This window comes from Herpailurus yagouaroundi, unplaced genomic scaffold (assembly GCF_014898765.1).
Source record: "Herpailurus yagouaroundi ecotype Mexico unplaced genomic scaffold, PumYag 163, whole genome shotgun sequence".
NCBI classification, from domain to species: domain Eukaryota; kingdom Metazoa; phylum Chordata; class Mammalia; order Carnivora; family Felidae; genus Herpailurus; species Herpailurus yagouaroundi.
In genome coordinates, this window is record NW_024412404.1 from 14638031 (window position 1) to 14663493 (window position 25463).

The 25463-nt window shown below is 38.5% G+C and overlaps 1 protein-coding gene and 1 pseudogene across 19 annotated transcripts in view; one reads left to right on the forward strand and one right to left on the reverse strand.

The window, feature by feature from the left end:
* The window catches only part of USP54 (ubiquitin specific peptidase 54), a 137841-nt gene that overhangs the window by 76028 nt on the left and 36350 nt on the right, over positions 1–25463 (reverse strand). For 4 of the 19 annotated variants that reach the window (XM_040485396.1, XM_040485393.1, XM_040485395.1 and 1 more), the window contains exon 1: positions 9361–9537. The exons of 3 other annotated variants lie outside the window; for them this stretch is intronic. The gene's annotated coding sequence lies outside the window, so the exon portion shown is untranslated. Of the gene's footprint in view, positions 1–9360; positions 9548–9580; positions 9599–9984; positions 10085–25463 lie in introns of those variants that run through there. 12 more of the 19 variants (XM_040485398.1, XM_040485399.1, XM_040485397.1 and 9 more) reach the window with 8 other exon arrangements.
* On the forward strand, positions 23668–24099 carry LOC121036792 (40S ribosomal protein S27-like; annotated as a pseudogene).

Here is a 25463-nt window from a genome sequence, read left to right on the forward strand (position 1 = left end):
GGGGGGGGGGGGGCGCTAAATGGGTAAGGGGCATTAAGGAATCTACTCCTGAAATCATTATTGCACTATATGCTAACTTAGATGTAAATTTAAAAATAATTAATTTTTAAAAAAGAAAAAAGTAGACCTTACCAAAATTAAAATATTTTGTTGATTTGCTAATAAAACAAAAGTATTTTACTTTAATATTTATTAGAACATTACAACTCAAAAAAATAAAATTAAAAAAAAAAGCAGGACCCCTGTATTATATGAGCTTCAGGGTCCATAGAATCTGAATCCTATTACAGAAAATGGGCCCCTATAGTATATGTTACTTGAGAAAAAACATAATTCAAAAGCTACTTTAAATTCAGTAATACTGGGGTACCTGGGTGGCTCAGTCAGTTAAGCATCCAACTCTTGATATTGGCTCAGGTCGTGATCTCCCAGTCGTGAGATCAAGCTCCATGCTGGGCTCCTTGCTGGTGTGGAGACTGCTTGGAATTCTCTGTCTCTGTCTCTCTCTGTCTCTCTCTGTCTCTGTCTCTCTCTCTCTCTCTCTCTCTCTCTGCCCCTCCCCAAGTTCATGCACACATGCATGTGCTCTCTCTCAAAATAAACATTTAAAAAATAATAAATTCAGTAATACCAATAAATTTGTATTTTACTAATCAAAGCAACATCTAGTATGTTAGTCATTGTATTTAGTTTATTAGCACTAAATCGGTAAATTATACTGTTGATGTACATTTGGATTTTGGATTCTTGAACCTATTGTGATAATTCCACCGAGGATCCACAGCTGACAAAATAAAAATGACAGGGCTTGGGGCACCTGGGTGATTCAGTCAGTCAAGCCTCCAATTTCAGCTCAGGTCATGATCTTGCAGTTTGTGAGTTCAAGCCGTGCATCGGGCTCTGTGCTGACAGCTCAGAGCCTGAAGCCTGCTTCAGATTCTGTGTCTCCCTCTTTCTCTCTTCCCCTGCTCGCTCACACACTCTCTCACTCACTCCCTCTCTCTCTCTCTCAAAAATAAACAAACATTAAAAAAAAATTTTTTTAGTGACAGGGCTTATTACATTTTATTTTATCTTTAACTTTTTTAAATGTTTGTTTATTTTTGAGAGACAGAGTGCACACGAGCGGGGGAGAGACAGATAGAGAGGGAGACACACAATCTGAAGCAGGTTCCAGGCTCTAAGCTGTCAGCACAGAGCCGGATGCCAGGCTTGAACTCACCAACCGTGAGATCATGACCTCAGCTGAAGTCGGATATTAACCAACTAAGCCACCCAGGCACCCCAACAGGGCTAATTTAAAAGATCATAGCTCAGGGCACCTGGGTGGCTTAGTTGGTTGAGTGTCAGACTCTTGATTTCAGCTCAGGTCATGATCTTGCAGTTTGTGGGATCGAGCCCAGTGTTGGGCTCTGTGCTGACAGTGCAGAGACTACTTGGAATTCTCTCTCTCCCTCTCTGCCCCTCCCCTGCTCTCTCTCTCTCTCAAAAACAAAACAAAACAAAAAAACCAAAAAACTTAAAAGATCATAGCTCAAGACTACCAGCCTTAAAAGTAATGTTCTAGAAGCTAATTTAGGGAAAAAAATGTTATTTCTCTGTATTAATGAAATACAAAGAATAATTACTTCACAAGTATATCCAGTACCTCAAAATGTACTGCCATTTTTCTGAGGCCAAAGTAATAAACCAGACTATAGCAGAAGCTACTCTAATTATCCCCTACTGTATTCCTCATCAACAAAGTCAGCCTCTCTTAGCCGATGTTTCTAAAAAACACAAAATAGTCATTCAAATGTTTGCTGAAATGAAACTGGCTTGTGCGTAAGAGAGATGAGGCCTAGAGGAGCACTTGGCCAGGAAGAAAGAGCCTGTCACCCTAAGAGATAGTGGGGTAAATGAGGTTCATAGATCTACAGGTTATTAGCATTGGAGACTTCATTATAAATGGGACATGAAATTGGCTAAGACCAATGAAGTGTAGAAATTATTTGTTGCTACAAATCCTGGGGACCCTTTGATGAGACCAGGTAAAAGGTGTAGAAAGCTTAGAAGGGATTAGGTCTTTTAAGGAAATTTATTTCATAATAAAAAAAGCTCGTTGAAGTCTCTAAGTAAACATTACTAATTTCATGTGTGGAGAATATGACATTTATATAAATGATAGCATCAAAGTATCTCCATGAAAATATTTATTAACTGCAAGGTAAAAGATACTATTAACTTTACTGTGGAGCAACCTGGCAGAAACCACCTTAATCAACAATCAAGGTCAACCTCACCTGCAATAATACATACTAACATCATGAACCTATTGTAATAATACACTGAGAAGGACACAACATTTGCAGTATTCTTGCCTAAATCATATGACCTCAGTCCAATCATGAGAAAACATCAGAAAAGTCCAAATCAAAAAACATTTGATAAAATAACTGGTCAATATTCTCCAAACATGTCAAAGTTATAAAAGACAAAGACTGAGGAATTTTTACAGAATGCAGGAGACTAAAGAAGAAAAGCACCTAAAATGCAATGTGAGAACCTAGATAGGCTCCTGGAACAAAAAAGAACACTGGCAGACAAACTTGTGAAATTTGAAAAATGTCTTTAGTCATTAGTAGTATTGTACCAATACTAATTTCCTGGTTCTGATCATTGTACTATGGTTATATAAGATGATAACACTAGAAGAAGCTGGCTGAACTATTTTTGCAACTTTTCTGTAAGTCCAAAATTGGTTCAAAATTTTAAAAAAACTTTAAACTGTATAAATAATTCATTGAAGGAGATGGAACCTTGAACCCAACAGGGAACAGAGAGGCATTTGGAAGAATAAGATCTATATGCATAAAGGTAAGTGGACTAAGATTTACAGGAAAAGAGGAGACATTGACATAGTTTGTGATCCTGGTAAACTGGAGTCCAGTGAAGCCTTCATGTGAAATCTCTGGGTTTATTATGTTTAACATCATCGTATAGCAGTTAATGGGTTCTTCTATCAGTTCAGGAACCTGTTTCTCAGAACTTGATTTACCCAGAATGAACTATTAGAAAACGTTTTAAATCCACAAGAATAAGTAAATGTAAAAAGGGGGGGGGGGCTTATTATGGTGACGGAATTATGGATTTTTTATACCCTTTTCTCTATTTTCTAAATTATCCATAATTCATGGATATATTATCTGTAATTCATTATTTTCTTAAGTAAAACTAAAATTGGGATTTAAACTCATTTTCCCTAAAAATACAATGAAAGGATGCTGGACCAGAGGTAACCAATCATTGAAGACACCTAATATACTAAGAATATGAAAGCTGTTTAATAACTAGTAACTATTTCTTTTTAGAAACAGGGGGCTAGATTTGGATGTCTATTTCCTTTCATTCTATTCTCATTGTAACTGCTGCTAAGGTTCAGACCCTCACCACCTCTGGATCAAAGCACCACCTTACTGACTCACTGCCAAGCCTCCAATCCTACATGTAACTACAAGAGGACTCCTAAAATACCACATTACTCTCCTTTTCAAAAATCTTTAATGGCTCCCAGGAGGGACATTCTTTTGGCTAGAGAAAAATGGTACTTTTCTAATTCATAAAAGGGAAAATTAATGGATGGATTTTTTTACAAGTTTCTGTCCCATAACTTTTTGTCTTCCTATTCTAGTACTAATAGGGCAAAAACATGAACAAATAGCAAACTTAAAGAAAAAAAAAGCAGTTAACCAGACCTATTTTGACAGCTTTTTTTTCTTATTGACTCATTTTCATGATTGTGATTTTTATACTACATATTTTTATATACACATATTCTTCCAGTAAAATTAACTATTAATTTATAAAATGAATTCAATATGCCTGGCGCCTGCACAAAGTTTGAAAATTATTAGATCTTACCACTATTTCCAGCTACAACTTCTATTCTCTCATTCATTGATCAGAAATTTCACTGAGCACCTATTATGTGCCCCTCACTCATCCTCCACTCTAGGTAAGCTGGACTCTTTCTGTATAATGAATATGCTCTGTACTCTACTCCCTCAGCACCTTGGCTCTACTTTTACCTCCACCAGGAGTGCCTTTCCTTTCCATTTCTTCTTGTTAAAAATTCTAAGTATCCTGCAATCAAAAGCTGCATCAAAAGCGTTCCCAGGGGCGCCTGAGTGGCTCAGTGAGTTAGATGATCTTAGATGACTCTTGATTTGGGCTCAGGTCATGACATCACCATTTGGGAAACTGAGCTCTCCCACCCTTCCCAGGACAGCACAGAGCCTGGTTGGGATTTTCAATCTCTCTCTCTCTCTCTCTCTCTCTCTCTCTCTCTCTCTGTCTGACCCTCCCCTGCTCATGCTATCTCTCTCTCCCTCCCTCTCTCTCTCTCTCAAAATGAATAAACTTTAAAATTTTTCTGGGGGAGCCTGGATGTCTCAGTTGGTTAAGCGTGGGACTTTGGTTCAGGTCATGATTCTCACAGCTATGTTCAAGCCCCGCCTTGGGCACTGTGTGGAAAGCTCGGAGACTGGAGCCTGGTCGGATTCTGAGTCTCAGTCTCTCTCTGTCCCTCCCCCGCTAGCTTGCACTCACTCTCTCTCTCAAAAATAAACATCAAAAAAAATTTAATTTCTTAAAAAATAAAAATAAATAAATAAAAAGCATTCCCAGATTCCTTCTCTCTTTCATCTTTCCATTTTCACTTATTTCATCCTCTTCTGTGGTCTCAGCACATGTGGAACATTCCCACATGTTACAGTTATTTGTGTACATGGACTATAGCATATATTCCTTAAGGGCATCTTTTTATTCCACACAAAGGTTGAATACATAGGCAGTGAATCGCTGAAAGTTTAATTGAAAGAGAACACTTTTTGTTTGAAGGGATAAGTACCTAGAACAACCAATTCCAACACCCTGATAAATTCTGACTTTCCTTAAATAAAAGAGCCCCCCAAATGCCCATATCTAGCTTGCGATACCGTAGGTTTTTTCTAATGGAGACTCTAACAATTGAATCAATATATGCTTCTGATTCAAGCTTGAAAATAAAGAGATAAGCATCTACAACCATAAAAAAAGGCTAAGCTATTTGTTGATTTATGGGCTAGTTATCTCAAACTCCCCAGTGAATACAGTTACTCAACTCAAACAATTTCCTGAGGGTTGGACTTTGGCAGCTTCAAATTATTACATCATGTACAACAACAAGAACTGTATGCTGATAAAAAATAGAAAGTCTTATTTTTCCTTTTATAAGAACTTAGAAAACTGTCATGTAAACAAATTTTCCAAAACCAATTGGAAAGAAAATACAAAGCCAAGAAGACATGTTTCACTTTGTTGTAACTGACAAACTCAGAAATGGCAGTTGCAGGCTACTTAGCCCATCCTTATAAGGATCCAGAGTTGTAAAGATAATTTACTGACTTCTGAGGGAAGCAGCATGATAGTAGAGAGAACACAGTGATTAAAAGTGCAGGCTCTGCAGGGCCAACTACATTGCATAACCTCAGGAAACACCATACTCACAGTGGAGATCCAAGGGGTACCATTCCCAGAGAACACAATGTGAATTATACAACTTAGGGTTCAGAGTTAGCAAAGTAGAACAGATCTGGACTCAACCACCTAACAACTAACAATTGTATCATCTTAACCAAGTTACTGAAGTCTCAGGCACCTCATCAGTAAAATGGGATTAATAAATAACATCTAAATCGTGGGATTGTTGTGGAGATTAAATGCAATAATGTATACATGTTTAATTAGCCTAGTACCTGGTATTAGTAAGTGAGGCATAAATGCTTTGATGATGATAAAGAATAAGATGAATCTACATTCCAATCCTGCTCTATGACTTTCAGGTCATTTACTACCTATAATATATATGATCTGCTGAGAGTATTCAACAAAATTATATATGCAAAATATTTAGGGCCAGGTACAAAATAGGAACTCTGATTATGATTCCTAGGAGATTTGGGGGGCACCTGGCTGGCTCAGTTAGTACAGCATGCAAACTCTCTAAAAAAAAATTTTTTTTAATGTTCTATTTATTTTTGAGAGAGAGAGAGAGAGAGAGAGAGAGAGAGAGAGAATGAACAGGGGAGGGGCAGAGAGAGAGAGAGACACACACACAGAATCTGAAGCAGGCTCCAGGCTCTGAGCTGACAGCACAGAGCCTGACACGGGGCTTGAACTCATGAACCGCGAGATCATGACCCAAGCATAAATCAGACGCTTAACCAACTGAGCCACACAGGCACCCCTAGAGCATTCAACTCTTGATCTCAGCGTCGTGAGTTTGAGTCCCACATTGGGCATAGGGTTTCCTTTAAAAAAAAGTGATCATGATGATTGGCCATCCCCTATACGTCTCTTCTTCCCTCTCCCTTTCTCTCTTACATGTACAAATACACACACATAAACTTAATGTAAAGTTGTATGACATTAAACTATAATTGTTAGCATAAACCCAAAGCCATACCAAAATGAAGGCAAATGTATTCTAAAAATAATGCATTCTGAATACAATTCACCTAGACTACTATAGTAACTTCCAAACCATTTTTCCCTTTCTAATCCCATCTATAAAATATTGCCAAAAGCAAACTCTGATCAATCACTATTTATGTATGTAGCTTAGAAAGCTTCAGTGACAAAATACAGTCAAAACTCCTTGGCCTTAAATAACCTTCTATAATCTTAACCCATGCATGTTTCCAACCTCATTTACCACTAATCCCCTTAAAACATACACACACACAAAAAGTTTTCTGTGTATACTCAATAAGGAATATTACTTCCTTTCCCACTCCCATCTTCTCAGTCCTACCTAATACAAGTAATCCTCTCCACTCAGCAAACCTGTTTGAAGAAGCCATTCTGCTGGCAATTTATAGCAATAGAGATTAATGATAGTCACACCCTATCAGGAAGGAGTAGTCATTTATATTAACTCATTTTCCAAAGGATTGTCTAAATATGGCTCCTTACCAATTGGGACATATTCCCTCCCTCCCTCCCAGGAACTTCATTCATCAGTACTTAACCAGTATACCTGTACTTTATTAGAATACAATATAGGAAGTTACACTTCCTTACACCCAACAGATGCTCAATACTTACTAAGTTAAAGAATGAATGAAGAGCTAAACTTTGTAAAACACATTTTTCAGTTTCGGGATTAATTCAGTTGTAAGTATACCAAGTCATCTCTCTGTCTCTTCCTTGAATGTACTGCCTACATCATATCATACCTAAATCACACCTGTTTCCAAAAGGTCTATGGAAGAAAGATACTCTACTTTATGGCCAGAAGGACTAACACAATATTCTTTCTCAAACACACTGCTAATAGCACCAAACTAGTTAACAGCAGGGGTTAAAGGAAAGAGAATCCATAGGTTAAAGGAAAGAGAATCCATAGCAATTATATTAGGCTCCAACATGGCAAAATGATAACTATGAGTTGCATGAAGTTGCCCTATATTATCCTCTGGCTCGACAACTTAGAACTAGAGATTTTTTTCCCCTAATTTTTTAAACCCCTAAAGCTTCTTAATTTAAATGCTTGATTGCAATGATGCTCTATTTATGAATCATTATAAACACACCACTACCCCAATTCTTTCAGCACAAACAATAATAAAAGCATGATGGCTCTATCAACAAGAGGAAAATAGGGATGCCACTGACTATACTGGCTTGACTCATTTCTGCTAGGAGAACACTGGTACTGAATGGCACAAGCAACTCCAGTGACAGAGGCCAAGCACATGACTGGGAAAGTGACAGAGGATAGCAAGAAAAGAAGGGCATCTTATAAAGAACCCCTCCTCAGGGTACCTGGGTGGCTCAGTTGGTTAAGCATCTGACTCTTGATTTTGGCTCGGGTCATGATCTCATAGTTCATGAGTTAGAGCCCCACATCAGGCTCTGTGCTGACAGTGCAGAGCCCACTTGGGATTCTCTGTCACCCTCTCTCTCAAAACCAAATAAATAAACTTAAAAAAAAAAAAAGCACCCTCCTCTATGGGAGCAGGAGGTGGAGGAATGGGCAGGGATCCACTGAAATCTACTCCAAAAACCTTCACAATACTCAAAAACATGCTACCAGACTCCAGGTTTTGAGCCAGTTAAAATCCTAGGTCTAACACAACTAAGAGACTTGCAGCAAAATAGAGCTATAAAATTAGAATAGCAGTCACCACTTAATGAGCACCAACTCTGACTTAGGCACCAGACGTCTGATATGCCCTTTAATTCCTGCAACGAATCTGCCAAATAGGGATTATTCTCATTTTGCAGGAAAAAAAAAACCATGTTCCTTCTACCCATGCATGACTGCTGCTGACCAGAGGGATATTACTACTTACGTGGCAGAATTGTACTGGTAATTAGAAGGAAACGCAAAGTACTTAGCATAGGAACTAGCACCTGCCACATTGTAAAAACTCAGGAAATCATTACTGTACAAGTGCAACTATCACTTGAATAAATGACTCAATTGAACAGCAATAACATCCCATGAACAAGTTTTCCCTCACACTGTCTACCATAAATATTACTTTAATTAGCAATACTTTCGGAGAACTAAAGGTGTGGACATGTACAGCTTCTTAGCTGAGGATCAATACAATCCCAAGAAATAAAAAGCCCTTTATGAAAGTGATATCTGACTCAATGTGAACACCAAATATTAAATATTTTACTTTCAAAAGGATTATAGATCTCACACCTCAAGTGAGCAGCAACTAATGAACAAATCTAACTTTCCAAAAAAATAATTCCCAGAAGCATCTGTTATCCTGAAGTACTCAGCAAACCATTTCCCAGAATTAACAACATATTACTATAATCTATAGTGAATTTTGCCAAAAACATTCTGCTGAGAGGAAAAAAGAATTACTCTGCTTCTGAAAGCAAATACTACTTTCCAGCTTATCCACAAAACAGATCTTTTCTTTGTTATTACTTTTATCAATATATTAATACTGAAAATATTTAAAAAATCACAAATAACCTTCTATTTGAAGGGAATTTAAAATACTAAACCTGTAACACTTGCTTTAATCTTAATGAGCTCAAGAAAATCTATAAGAATTTTTTTAACCAGTAATAAACATCAAATTTCCAAAGCTTTAATTGAAACAGAGAGAAGAGTAAAAAAACAAAAACAAAACAAAAAACAAAAACAAAAACAAAAAAACCCAGAAGCCCTTCTAAAAGTAAAGAGAGTTCAACACCCTCAATTTCAAAGTTTAAACCTTTGCTATTCAGAGCAACACTTCACAAAGACTGACCAGACACAAAGACTGTATCCCTCCATCCACTCAGTTTTGCCACAAGCACAATACTCACCAGACAGCACGCTCAACCTCCAGCAATTCCAAGGGCGTCTGTGGGGTAAAGGATGGAGAAATGAGGAGGGTCAAGGAAAGAGCTAGAGGTGTGGGGAGGGAAGGGTATGGGAGGGAGGAGACAACTGCAGCTAGCAACAATGGGAAACTGTGAATCTAAACCACAAAGGCTTCCTGCAGAACAGGATAACAGGGGAAGGGCAATTCTTTTTACCACCTACCAGGAGCTCAGAACTGACAATTCATGATAAAGCTAAAAAGATGGAGCCTCCAATTAAATGTAAACAAGGTAAACTTAAGAAAGTAACCACAAATAACTTGAAAGGACATATCTCAAACTTCATAGAGGCTTAAGAAAAACAATTAGGAGACTGTTTTCTCTAGGGGCATTCCTGACGATAAAGGTCAGCAGTGTAACAATAAGGTTTGCAGGATAGCAGCTGCTTCCAAACGGAGGGCCAGCCCTAAAAAACATTCCTTTGCAGTAGAGTCAAAAGGAGCACTAGAAGAAGACACATTTGTATTACCAAAACAATGTTACTGTTTAAATCCTTAATTCAGAATTCCAAAACTTGCAAAACTCCTCCTTAAACAAGACTCTCTTAAAGTTATTGTGTGAACTGACCAGTTAGTTGAATTCCAGAATCAATTTTAAAATCCTTGGGATCTCAAAGGTTCCCAAAACCAAAGGCAAAGACAGTGAAATATCTCCACCCCTCTCTCAGGGAAGAGGCCAAGTTATGTCACCAAGAACAAACAGCAGGCAAAGTCCTGCCCCTAAGCATGTGATCAGTCAGCCCAGAACTTACATTTGCAGGCAGGGCACAAAGGCTCCAGAGGACCAACACACACCCTTCTATGTATTACTCCCAGTTATAAAACAGCTTTATTGAAAGTTGTTATTTTATAAGCATACTGATTAAAAAAAAATTCATCAGCAGAATCCCTGCCATATATGAAGGTCTGCTGTATTTCTTCTATAATTTGCAAAAAAATATATGAGTTGACTTATAAAAAGATTTAATTAAGATTTATTAGTAAAATTAAACATATTCAGGCACTGCCCAAAACTAATTAAGCTCTTACATTTTAACAATACACTAAAGTATTCCTTTCACAGCAGGAAGCGTACCCAAATTTAAAAAAAAAAGATACTGTTGTTCTTTTGCTAACCATTAGTATTCTAACAGGTCTCCTAGTGGTAGGTGGGGGTGGAGATGTCATTTCAAAGTGTGAAACATAGGCTTTCTACTAATCAGTGCTAACTGCAAAGAAAGAATGTACAAATAACAATGCCAAGCTCTCTAATCAAGTCATTCGGTGATGGTTATACATTTGTTGTGCGACTAATCAAATAAACTAGAGTACTGGGGCAGAGTTAACAAATCTTCAACCCTGGTTACAATTTAACCAGATAAATAACTTTACATATATTAGCCAGGCAAGGGAGGTGATCCACAGGAAAATCTCACCCTAACAGATTACAATCTCTTTTGAAACCCCTCAGAAAATAATTCACATAAAACTCTCCTATATAATTATACTCCACCTTGTCTAAGTTATTTTTTGACATTTCTTAATTCCTTTTCAAGACAGCACAAGAGGTTCTGTCTCACATAACAGAGACAACTCTCCGCCAACCACTGGGCCTCTCCACCTAAAATAGAGTAACTACAGGTTTCTGCTATTTAAGTGCCAGACTGCCTGTAGGAAAGTTTTTGTGAGCATGATTGCTAGGTCAAGAGGGAGAGTGATATATATGGTTTCAGATGTCATGTTTAAATATCCAGGGATCCTAAAGCTGGATGACTTTTGCTACAATAGTACTTTGTAAAACTGTGCCTCAACAAAACTTGTCATTGTTCAAGTACTATGTAAGGAGTGTTACACATAATAGCCTACCTTTGACCATAATAAACAAACACCTCAGGAAAAAAACATATAAATATCATGAGCAGGGAGGAACTACCTCTAAGACGTGGACAAAGCAATCAAGAGAAATGGGGGGCAGGAGTCAATGGAAGAACACAGGCTAAAAAGTCCCTCTTGGTCTGATCCCACAACTTTTCATAATCGGTCTCCACTAGCAGGCAGGATAGGGTACAGCAGAATGTTCAATTTAATGAAAGAACATTTTGCTTCTCTTAAAGTCATAAAAGAAACAATTGCTCTAAGAAAAACCAAGGTGACTCCTCCTGAAGTAACCCCAAAGCAAAACCATTTTTGTTGGTTTTTATTCCTGAGATGCTAATGATAATGCTGATGTTGGCAGTAAAGGCAAGAGCTGAGTGGCTCCAGAGAAGCCAAACTGGAAAATAAAAGCCTCTTGATTCTAGCACTCCAGAGGGTAGTGAGGAAGTCTGTGAACTTTTAAATAAACTATGGAGGATTGACATGGGAAGCAGCAGGGTAGAGACTGCTTTATATCAAGTGGAAGCCCATAAAAACAGTAGCATTTGATCCCTGGGCTATATGCTGACAGGAAAAGAAAAAAAAAAAACAAAACAAAACAGCTTAATACAAAGCTGTTAAACTGGAGTTATGGAAAATGAAACTAAGAAATGGACTTGATCTTAGTTAACAAGGAACACAAGAAAAAATATTCTAGCTTTTTGACTCTATGTTGTATGGAAGAATATACTGGAAAATCAATGGAAAACAAGAGAATCTATACATTTGATTTGTATCTAGTGTTTGTTTTTTTTTAGTTTATTTATTTTTTATTTATTTTGAGAGAGAGAGAGCGCATGCATGGGTGCACGAGTGGGGGAGGGGCAAGACAGACAGAGAGAGAGAGACAGAGAGAGAGAGAGAGAGAGAGAGAATTCCAAGCAGGCTTGGCACTGTCAGCCCAGTGCCCAACGAAGGGCTCAAACCCATAAACAGTGAAATCATGCCCTGAGCCAAAGTGAAGAGTCGGACACACAACTGACTGAGCCACCCATGTATCCCTCTAGTTTTATTCTGAGATTTATTCACATCATTGGTAAGTAGTGTGTATACCTTCAATATGTGGTTATTTCACTCAGGTACACATTATTGAGAAGAGGTATTACTGCAGACAAGAAAGAGATAAAAAAAAAAAAAAACTAATCCTAAGGACACATTTGAGAGAAACTTTGGCTGTTAAGCATAGTCCTAAGCAGTAAAACCATCCAAGAAAACTTCTGTGTATTTTTAACACAAATGGACTCTAAAAAAAGAGGAAAGTCAGTCAGGGACCCATTATTTGGGTCTCTGTTGTTATAATATCATCATTATTTAAATTCATATATTAAATTACATCTTGCATCTTTCTAAAAATTACCTCAAATAGCATTGTCATTATGAATATTAGCCAACATATCTCTAGAACAAGGACTTAAATTTTCTCAAAATAGACTGAAAGCTCCTAGAGAGCAGGAAGAATGTGAAATATCTTTCAAGTGCACTATAGGCATCACCTAATTCTAGTCTCAGAGCAAACAGTAAAAAATATGAATCTGTCATTCTCTTTTAAACCTTAAACCTGCAAGTTTAAGGTATAATCAAAAAAGAAGAAAATGATGATGGGGAAGAAAGTTGACTAGATATTGAATGCCAGTAAAAGTTATGTTGGTAGCCTATTCCTGTTCCAGAGAAGATAAATTCAGGTGATCTTATCAGACCACACAGATTTTGAACTTACTACTTCTGCAAATAGAGGAAGCCACTCAGGTCTAGTTATGATGCTTCTATACAAGACTCTCCTTCCAATTTTCTCAAACCATATCTGATCCCTAATCCTGTATTTTTCTCATGTTCACCTGCTGTATTCTTATTCTAAACCTCTTCAAATCCTTAGACAACACAATCACTTCTAGAGCTCTTTCTTCTAGTGTTCTTACTCAAAATCTGTGAAGATTTGGGGCAGACACACAAGAGGAGTAAGGGACAAGTGGTGACAGTGTCAAAAGTCCAGGATGTCACAAACTAAAATGGGGAACTGGGGTGCCTGGGTGGCTCAGTCGGCTGAGTGTCCAATTTTGCCTCAGGTCATGATCTCGTGGTTTGTGGGTTCAAGCCCCGCATTGGGCTCTGTGCTGACAGCTCAGAGCCTGGAGTCTGCTTCAGGCTCTGTGTGTGTACGTGTCTCTCTCTGTCCCTCCTTTGCTCACACTGTGTTCTCTCAAAATAGATAAACAATTATAAAAAAACTAAAATGGGGAATAAACTGAAGAGCAATTTGCTCCTGGTTCTGATAACACCTCCCTTTGTCTCTGAAATGACTGTGTGCTGGAATAGAAGGTATCTCCTTAAAAGCCTTTAAGAAACAAATTGAACCATTATTTTCCAATAATTTCACTATTGGGCTTTTACCCAAAGAAAACAAAAAGGCTAATTTGAAAAGATACATGCAACCCCATGTTTACTGCAGCATTATTTACAATAGCCAAGATATAGAAGCAACCTGTGTCCATCAACAGGTGAATGGATAAGGAAAATGTGGTGTATACACACACACACACACACACACACACACACATACACACACACACGCTGGAATATTACATGACCATAAAAAAGATGAGGTTGTGCCATCTGAGACAAAATGGATGGACCTAGAGGGTATTATGCTAAATGAAATACAACTGAGAAAGATAAATACCATATGATTCCACTAATAAGTGGAATCTTTAAAAAAATGAATTAACAAAAAGCAGAACCAGACCTATAAATACAGAGAACAAACTAATGGTTGCTGGGAAGGGAAGCAAAATGTGTGAAGGGAAGAGGGAGACTTTCAGTAATGGAATGAATAAGTCACGGCAATAAAAGGCACAGCATAAGGAATATAGTCAATGATACTGTAATAGCGATGTAATGGGACAAACGGTAGCTACACTTGTGGTGAAAACTTGTTAAATCACTAAGTTATGCACCTGAAACTAATGTAACATTATATATCAACTATACTCAAATAAAAGGAGAAGAGAGGCACCTGAGTGGCTCAGTTGGTTGAGCCTCCAACTTGGGCCCAGGTCATGATCTCACAGTTCACTAGTTTGAGCAGTCTGGAACCTGCTTCAGATTCTGTGTCTCCCACTCTCTCTCTCTGCCCCTCCCTGCCCACACTCTGGCTGTGTTTAATAAACGTTAAAAATATTTTTTAAAGGAAACAACAACAAAAGAACCAAATTGAGTTTACAGTTATGGTAAACTGTCAACAGCATAATTTCTATTTTTTGAGATATTGTTTCCTGAATGGTTTTTTGTCTTCCCTAACAGTAGTGAAAGCCTCTGAGATTTCCACCATACTTCAGCAAACTTAAACTGATTTGGGGTGGAGTTACAAAAAATGTGTTAGGATGTACATGGTAAAATTTTCCCTATGTCCAACTGAACCTTAAATATCACAAAATTGTGCCAGGACAATTCAATGAGGAAAGAATAGTCTCATTAAAAAATGCCATTAAAAAATGGCATTAAAAAATGGCTGAGTCAGTTGAGCATCCAGCTCTCAATTTTGTCTCAAGTCATGATCCCAGGGTCATGGGATGGAGCCCCACATTAGGCTCCATGTTGAGCACAGAGCCTACTTAAGATTCTTTCTTTCTCTCCTTCTGACCGCCTCTGCTGCTCACTCTCTCTCTATATATAAATTTTTTATTTTTTTTTAATTTTAAATGTTTATTTATTTTTGAGAGAGAGAACACAGCGGGAAAGGGGCAGAGAGAGGGAAACACAGAATCTGAAGCAGACTCCAAGCTCTGAGCTGTAAGCATAACACAGCCCAACGTGAGGATCAAACCCAGGAACCATGAGATCATGACCTAAGCCAAAGTCAGATGCTTAACCAACTGAGCCACCCAGGCACCCCAATAAAAAAAATATTTGATGGCCCTGAGGGGCACCAGGGTGGCTTAGTCGGTTAAGCATCTGACTCAATGTCAGCTCAGGTCTTGATCTCAGTCAGGGTCATGAGTTCAAACCTTGTATTGGGCTCTAAGCTGGCTGTGAAGCCTACTTAAAAAAAAAAAAAAAGGCATTGGGGCACCTGGGTGGCTCAGTCGATTAAGCGTCCGACTTAGGCTCAGGTCATGATCTCACAGTTCGTGGGTTCGAGCCCCGCATCAGGCTCTGTGCTGACAGCTCAGAGCCTGGAGCCTGCTTTGGATTCTATGTCTCCCTCTCTCTGCCCCTTCCCCATTCACACTCTGTCTCTCTCTCAAAAATAAATAAACATTAAAAAAAAAAAAAGGCATTGAGGCAACTGGATATCCATATGCAAGAGAATGAACTTGGACTCCTATCACACACCACATGTAAAAATTAACTTAAAATGGGATTAGAGCACCTGGGTGGCTCAGTCAGTTGAGCATCTGACTCCTGATTTTGGCTCAGGTCATGATCCCAGGGGGGTGGGATCAAGTCCAGTACCAGGCTCTGTGCTGACAGAGCAGAGCCTGCCTGGGATTCTCTTTCTCCCATTCTCTCTCTGCCCTTTCCCTGCTTGCGTGTGTGTTCTCTCGCTCTCTTTAAAATATTAAAAAAGCAGGGGCACCTGGGTGGCTCAGTCAGTTAAGCGTCTGACTCTTGATCTCAGCTTGGGTCATGATCTCATGTTTCATGAGATTGGGCCCCATGTCAGGCTTTGTGCTGACAGCACAGAGCCTACCTGGGATTCTCTTTCTCTCTCTCTCTCTCTCTCTCTCTCTCTCTCAAGATAAAATAAAGTTAAAAAAATAAAATACTAAAAAAACAAACATGGCACATTCAAAATGGGGTCAAATATCTGGGGCACCTGGGTGGTTCAGTCCATTGAGCGTCTGACTCTTGATTTCATTCAGTTCAGGTCATGATCTCACAGTTCATGAGACTGAGCCCACAATGGACTCTGTGCTGACAGCATGGAGCCTGCTTAGGATTCTCTCTCCCTCTCTTTCTCTCTGCCCCTCCCTCTCTCAAAATAAATAAATTTCTTATAAAATGGGGTCGGGGTACCTGGGTGGTTCAGTCAGTTGAGCATCCAACTCCTGATTTCAGTTCAGGTTATGGTCTCACATTTGGTGAGTTCGAACCCCACATCAGCCCTACTGACAGTGCAGAACCTGCTTGGGATTCTTCCTCTGTCCCTCTCTCTCTGCCCCTCACATGCTCTCTCTAAAAATGAATAAAAAATTTTTCAAAAAAAAAGGAAATTCAAAATTCAAAAATGTGGTCAAATATCTAAATGAATGAGCTAAAACTATAAAACTTTTAGAAGGGGAGCCTGGGTGGCTCAGTCAGTTACGTGTCAACTCTTGATTTTGGCTCAGGTCTCACAATGGTAGGATTAAGCCCCAAGTCAGGCTCCGCACTGGGCATGGTGTCTGCTTGAGATTCTCTCTCTCCCCCTCCCTCTGCCCCTACCCTGCTCACGCATGCATGCACTCGCATACACACATGCACATGCTCTCTCTCTCTCAAAAAATAAAAAACCCGTACACGAATGTTCTTAGTAGCGTTATTCATACTAGCCAAAAAGTAGAAACAATCCAAATATACACCATCTAATGAATGGATAAATTGTGGTATATTCATACAATGGTACAGTATTCAACCAACCATTATAAGAATGAAGTACTGGACACCTGGGTGGCTCAGTTGGTTAAGCGTCCGATTTCGGCTCAGGTCATGGTCTCACAGTTCTTGAGTTCAAGCCCCACGTCAGGCTCTGTGCTGACAGCTCAGAGCCTGGAGCCTGCTTCAGATTCTGTGTCTTCCTCTCTCTCTGCCCCTCCCCTGCTTGTGCTCTGTCTCTCTCTCTCTCAAGAATAAATAAAACACTAGAAAAAAAAATTTTTAAAGAATGAAGTACTAATATATGCTACAATCATATATGAACATTGAAAGCATGCTAAGTGAAAGAAGCCAATCACAAAAGACCTCTTATCTCATGATTCTAATTATATGAAATGTTCAGAATAGGCAAATTATAGAGACAGAAAGCAGCTGCATAGGGCTGAGAGGAGGTGTGAAGGAAATGGAAAGTGACTATAATAAGTATAGCATTTCTTCTAGGGGTGATAAAAATGTTCTAAAATTGATGTGGTGATGGTTGTTCCATGCTGCAAATATATTAAAAACCATTGGGGGTGCCTGGGTGGCTCCATGAGTTAAGCGTCCAACTCGGTTTCAGCTCAAGTCATGATCTCACCGTTCCTGGGATTGAGCTCTACCTCAGGCTCTGCGCTGAGAGTGCAGAATTTGCTTGGGATCCTCTGTCTCTCCTCCTTCTCTGCCCCACTTCCCCCCAAAATAAATAAATAGACTTAAAAAAAACCACTGAATTGTACACTTTAAATGGGTGACTTGTCTCGTATGTGAATTGTATCTCCGTAAAGATGTTTTTCAAGAAATCATGCTTTCTCTTTTTAAAAACAAGGACACTATTTCATGTCTGTGGTTTAAATTAGGTCCCAACAAACAGCAGCAGCTGCCACCTGGTAAAACAAGATGGCTTCAAATGCTTGGCAAACAATTTCTATGTGTATGAGATTTTGAACAGCTGTTTTTAAAGAATACATAAGCAAAGAAAATCAGTCTGTCGTACATTCTTACACTCTAACATTGTCATTTAATTCAGGACAGAATGCAATCGCTATTTTCCCTACATCAAGAAACCAACAGTAATACTATTGATTACACATATGTCCAAAATTGATGGAGACAGATAATTCACTTTGACAAAAATAAGGCTGAAAATGCCATCAAAATGGCAAGCAGCAAAAGTCAGAGTACATATCTTCTGTTCATGTGGAAAGACTGAACAGATGAACAAAGCAGGCTGAAGTGATACTTGCTGGGCATACTTATTGCTAAACAATTACAAACATTCCCCCATCTGTCTGTAGAAATCCTTCCTGATGCTTCTTGGGCATATTTCCCTAGAGTACTCCCTCAGAAGCTGATTTAAAACCATCTGTTTGATAAACAATTTGACTATTTCTAGGACGCACAGAAAACAGAGAGATACCTTTGGTGGGTGAAAAAAGGGCAGAAGGAAAAAAAAAGAAGGGCAGGTATTTACCTTCATTAAAGAGACATAAGTACTACTGGGAATGCAAGCTGGTATAGCCACTCTGGAAAACAGCATGGAGGTTCCTCAAAAAACTAAAAATAGAACTACCCTATGACCCAGCAATTGCACTACTAGGCATTTATCCACGGGATACAGATGTGCTGTTTCAAAGGGACACATGCACCCCCATGTTTATAGCAGCACTATCCACAATAGCCAAAGTATGGAAAAAGCCCAAATGTCCATTGATAGATGACTAGATAAAGAAGATGTGGTATATATACACAATGGCGTATTACTCAGCCATCAAAAAAAAAAAAAATGAAATCTTGCCATTTGCAACTACGTAGATGGAACTGGAGGGTATTATGCTAATTGAAATTAGTCAGAGAAAGACAAAAATCGTATGACTTCACTCATATGAGGACTTTAAGAGACAAAACAGATGAACATAAGGAAAGGGAGACAAAAATAATATAAAAACAGGGAAGGAGACAAAACAGAAGAGACTCATAAATATGGAGAATAAACTGAGGGTTACTGGAGGGGTTGTGGGAGGAGGGGATGGGATAAATGGATAAGAGGCACTAAGGAATCTACTCCTGAAATCATTGTTGCACTATATGCTAACTAATTTGGATGTAAATTTTAAAAAATAATAAAATTTAAAAAAATAAAAGAGAGACATAAGTACTACTCCTGAGTTGGTGATACAAACTGGAAACAGGGAAAAAGGGAGACATGGCAGCACATGATGGTTTGGGAAAGGAAATCACACCTTTGTGACAATTTATTTCCTTTCTTTCTTTTTTTTTTTTAAGTAGGCTCCATGCCCAACATGGGGCTCAAACTCATGAACCCAAGACCAAGAGCCAGATGCTCCACTGACTGAGCCAGCCAGGCTTCCCAATTTATTTCCTTTTCTTAAACAAGCAAAGACTTTAAATGTGCAGTTCACAGAAGGGAAAAAAAAGGACAATAAAGACAGGAAAAATGTCCTATCCAATTTTTAAAATGCAAAACAAAAATGGGCACCTTGGTGGCTCAGTCAATTATGCAACTGACTCTTGATTTCAGCTAAGGTCATGATCTCACAGCTCATGGGACTGAGCCCCGTGTCAGGCTCTGCACTAACAATATGAGGCCTACTCGGGATTCTCTTTCTCTCTTTCTCTGCCCCTCCCCTGCTCATACTGTCTGTCTCTTTCTCTCTCTCACTCTCAAAATAAATTTTAAGAAAACATTTTTTAAAAAAGAAAGATACATATCATTTTTCAGATCTCATATTGCCAAATGTTTAAAAGTTGGATAAAACCAGTGTAGGTGAGGATGCAGAGAAGGATACATTTTCATTTAGTCTTGACAGGAATAAAAAAATTTTGGCAGTATTTCTCAATTTTAAATGCTTATATATTTGTTTCAGCAATTCAACTTCTAGAAATTTACCCTGCAGTCAATGGATAACGTAAATGGATAAATGTAAGTGGATATTTATAGTTCTACTGTTTGTAATAAAAACTAAGTATCTTTCAATAGGGAGTGGTTAAATTATGGTAAGTCTTATTTGGGAATATTTACAGAGGAAATAATATGTATAGGATTTACTTCAAAATAATCACATGTTGCAGCCGCTCTGGAAAGCAGTGTGGAGGTTCCTCAGAAAATTAAAAATAGACTTACCCTATGACCCAGCAATAGCACTGCTAGGAATTTATCCAAGGGATACAGGAGTACTGATGCATAGGGGCACTTGTACCCCAATGTTTATAGCAGCACTCTCAACAATAGCCAAATTGTGGAAAGAGCCTAAATGTCCATCAACTGATGAATGGATAAAGAAATTGTGGTTTATACACACAATGGAGTACTACGTGGCAATGAGAAAGAATGAAATATGGCCCTTTGTAGCAACATGGATGGAACTGGAGAGTGTGATGCTAAGTGAAATAAGCCATACAGAGAAAGACACATACCATATGCTTTCACTCTTATGTGGATCTTGAGAAACTTAACAGAAACCCATGGGGGAGGGGAAGGGAAAAAAAAAAAAGAGGTTAGAGTCGGAGACAGCCAAAGCATAAGAGACTCTTAAAAACTGAGAACAAACTGAGGGTTGATGGGGGGTGGGAGGGAGGGGAGGGTGGGTGATGGATATTGAGAAGAACACCTTTTGGGATGAGCACTGGGTGTTGTATGGAAACCAATTTGACAATAAATTTCATATATTGAAAAAAAAAATCACATGTTGACTAGTAAAGAGGGAGTATAGATAAAATACAATTGACCATGAAGTCAGTAATTTTCATTTCATTTCAGAAATTCAATAATTTTCATGAAGTTAGTGATGGGTACATGGAGGCTCACTATACTCTCCTTATTTTTGTATATGTTCAAAATTTTCCATAATAAATCTTATTTTATTTATTTGAGAGACAGCATGTGCACGAATGAGCATGGGAGGGGCAGAGAGAGAAGGTGAGAGAGAACCCCAAGCAGGTGCTGTGCTGTCAGTGGACAGCCCCATGTGGGGCCTGATCCTACAAACCATGAGATCATGACCTAGCCAAGATCAAGAGTCAGTCGCTTAGCCAACTGAGCCACCCAGGTACCCCAAAATTTTCCATAATAAAAATATATAAACCAGGGCACCTGGGTGGCTCAGTTGGCTAGGCATATGGTTCTTGGTTTCAGCTTGGGTCATGATCTCATGGTTGGTGGGTTCAAACCCTGCATTGGGCTCTGTGCTGACAGCTCAGAGCCTGCTTGGGATCCTCTCTCTCTCCCTCTTTCTGCCCCTCCCCTGCTCACTTGCACATGCTCTCTTTTTCTTTCTCAAAATAAATAAATAAACTTTTAAAAATATATACATAAACCTATGAAACAACCTCACCGAAGATACTGAATAAAGGTACTGACATAAAAAACTTTGAAAATTACTGGAGTCTGTAAAACTAAAAGCCCATGGAACTGCACATTAGCATCGTACCCTTGCTAATGAAGCTGTTTCCCTCAGGTGTACAGGTTAACAATTCTGAAACCATTACACATGTTTACTGGACCTGAACAATTAGGTAAATGAATGACAGATAGTAGAAGGTTTCTCACTTTTGGAATGGGAAATTACAGATAAGCAGGAAGAAAAGGATAAAATGTTCCATTCGGTAATGAATTAGAGTTAGAATATTAACTTGTGTTTAACTTAATAAAAATACAGATGATTACACCTACAAATATTTTTATGTATGCATATACACATACATTTACTTACTTTGTCAGCTGAGAGTGCTTAGAATCAGTGACACCCCAGTTGTAAAAACCACACCTGAAGCCAAGAATCTTAGTTTTTAATACCACTCTCCAATAAAACAAACCAAGGTTCTGTGAAGAAATGGCTAATTCCAGGACTGGGACAGGAAATATACAAGATGAGCCTGAGCATCTTATAATGTCAGAAAGTAAGGAAATGCTAAAAACAAAACAAGAATCCTAAAGTGACAGAAGTATATTAAAGGGACACAGGAGACAAACCAAATGAACTCCCAAAAGCCAAATCTGATTATAGCCTAAAGTACAAAAATAAATATCTATGAGTTCACACTGATATAAGGAAATGATTAAATAAACAAATGGAGAACAAATCTCCCTTGCATAAGAATTCCAAATAATTTATATAAATATAACTGCAAGCATGGGGACCATAAATCCCACTCCTTAAGTATATGGAGACCTCCCTCCAAAAAGTACAGCATGAAAGAAGGGAAGACAGTACCTTTAGTGGAGAAACCTGACAACCTCAGCCAGGTGATTAAGGTCATTATCAACAATGATAAATCATGTCAATAATGTATACCCTTGAAATGATGTGATGAGAATACCACTGTATCTCTGGGATCCTCCACCCGTGAAAATTAATAAAGGGTCACCTCAATAAGTGCACTCTGGATGCTAGAAGAGTAGGCTGTAAGGGAGAGTTGTACCACTCAATGTCAATTACAGTAAGAATTGTCAATTACAGACCCAACAAGAGAATCACCATAAGGAAAAAATCCTTAATTATAGTTCCCAACAGAGAAAGATGTACATTGTATCTCCTACAAAAAATCTACTAACTCTGCAATTCAGCCAATGGAAAATCATCCTAAACTCTAGTTTTCCAATGGACTTTCATTCCAAACAACCTCTCACAACTTCCTCTTTCTCCATAAAATAATGTTCCTCTCCTTTGTTTGTGGGATTTGCCTATGGCTTTACCATAGCTTGCATGGCCTGAATTGCAATTCTCTGTTATTCCAAAATAAATCCATTTTTGCTGGTAAAATAAACTCTTTCATTTTTAAGGTTAACACACTTAAAAACCCATAACCTCAATCTAATTATAAGAACAGCATCAGGCAAATTCCAACAGAGAAGCACCCTAATACTCCTCAAAACTGTCAAGGTCAAGGGGGACCTTGGTGACTCAGTTAGTTAAGTGTCCACTTCTTGATTTTGGCTCAGGTCATGATCTCATAGTTTCTGGGATGAGCCCCACATCGGGCTCTATGCGGACAGTGCAGAGCCTGCTTGGGATTCTTTCTCCCTCTCTTTCTGTCCCTCCCTGACGTGTATGCAATCACACTCTCAAAATAAGCATTAAAAAAAAAAATGTTATGGTCATCAAAAATAAGGAAAGTGTGAGAAGCTGTGACAGCCAAAAAGAGCCTAAGGAGACATGACTGGTAAATGTAATGTGTGTGGTATCCTGGATGGGCCCCTGGGACAAAGAAAAGACATTAGATAAAAGGTGAGGAAATTTTAAATGGTTAGTAATAATGTATCAATATTGTTTTGTTAACTGTAATAAATCTACTCTAAGCTGTTAATAATAATGAATACTGGATGAAGAAGTATATGGAACTCTCTACCATCATTTCAATTTTCTGTAAATCTAAAACTGTTCTAAAAACAGAACCTGTTTTAAAGTTTATGAAAAAGGATAGGAAGTTATTAAAAATATTAAAAAATATTTTTTTTAAATCTCATGCAAATGAAAAATTACATAACAGGAAAAAAATAAATCTCACACAAATAATTTCTACTGTATATACTACTCCAAAAAGGATATATCCCAGTGAAATACTATCTGATGGGAACTAGCCCAGATAAAGATTCTAAAGATATTAAGAATATGTTTTTGGGGGGTGCCTGGGTGGCGTCTGACTTCAGCTCAGGTCATGATCTCGCGGTTCATGAGTTCAAGCCCCGTGTCAGGCTCTGTGCTGTCAGCTCAGAGCCTGGAGCCTGTGTCTCCCTCTCTCTGCCCCTCCTCTGCTTGCGCTCTGTCTCTGTCTCTCAAAAATAAATAAATTTTTAAAAAAGGGAATATGTTTTTTGGCTTTCTGGAGGTAATGACCTTCCCATGAGAACATGCCCTTCATGAAGTACATCTTCCACCAGTCCCCAGAAGAGGAGAAGAGGAAACACAAGAAGTGCCTGCTGCCTGCTGCAGAGCCTCAACTCCCGCTTCATGGATGTGAGGTGCCCACAGTGCTACAACATTACTACCATCTTTAGCCATGCACCAAGAGTAGTTTGTGTGTTGGCTGCTCCACTGTCTTCTGCCAGCCTACAGGAGGAAAAGCAAGGCTTACAGAAGGATGCTCCTTCAGACAGAAGCAGCACAAAAAGCACCCTGAATCAAGATGAGTGGGAAACTATCTCAAATAACACATTTTAGATTTTTAAAAAAGAATATTTTTTAATTATAAAACAGGGTCTGGTTTAGGGAATATTATTACATTTTTACTAAGTGCTCTATCTATGCACAGACAGGACAAATTAGAGGACATTAGAATTTATTCCCCCTTAAGATTAGAAGGAAACAAAGATTCTCTGATGTTCAGCATGATTATACTTACATTATATGATAATGTAGTCCCCACAAATAATGTAAATGAAAATTTGGTATATTTTAATGCAATAAAAAAGTTTTCTCTTTAAAGACCGTTGATGAATTATTTTAATGTTTGTTTATTTTTGGGAGAGAAACAGAGAGAGAGAAAGCATGCACCTGAGAAAGCAGGGAGGGGCAGAGACAGAGCGGGGGAAGAGGATCTGAAAGCGGGCTCTGTGCTGACAGCAGACAATCCAATGCAGGGCTTGAACTCACAAACCACGAGATCATGACCTCAGCCGAAGTCTGATGCTTAACCAACTGAGCCACCCAGGTGCCCTGATTAATTATTTTAAAAAGCAAAATCTCCTTTTTATTTCTTTTGTAAATTTGATATCCACATAAAAAAGGTATATAAATATTTAAAGAAGAGCAAATGATGATGAATAGAATAAGAAGGAATGAAGTAAGGCTATTCATTTCATTTGATCTTTAAAAACTCTAATAACAATTCTATACTGAAATTCTCATCTCCTCATGAGCTATATCTTAAATATTTCAGCTCATTACTTACTGAGACTACTTACTACTGTAAGCCAGATATAGTGCTAATATTAGAGAGGCAAAGATGACTAAAACCAGGGGAACTTCAAAGTGTTCACTGTCTAATAAGGGAAAAAGAAAAACTATAACAGTGAACATGTCCCTTGGAAAGTCTGTAAAGGCTTTCTAGAGGAAGTTATTAATAGTTGAATTGGGCTTTAACACTATTGTATAATAAAGAATTTGGCTGGCCTTTGTGCCTGGTTCCTGGGAGGTAAGCCTCTAAACCTTTGGGGGCGCCTGGGTGGCTCAGTCCATTAAGCATCTGACTCTTAGTTTCGGCTCAGGTCATGATCTGATGATTTGGTGAGTTCAAGCCACAGAGCCCCACATTGGGCTTCTGCACTGGCAGCGCAGAGCCTGCTTGGGATTCTCTACCTCTCTCTGCCCCTTCCCCATTCGCACACTCTCTGTCTCTCTCAACTAAAATAAAACTTAAAAAATAACATCTATTTATTTTTGAGAGACAGAGCGTGAGCAGGGAAGAGAGAGAGAGAGACACAGAATCTGAAGCAGGCTCCAGGCTCTGAACTGTCAGCACAGAGCCCAAGATGGGGCTCAAAACCATGGACCATGAGATCGTGACCTGAGCCAAAAACAAGAGTCA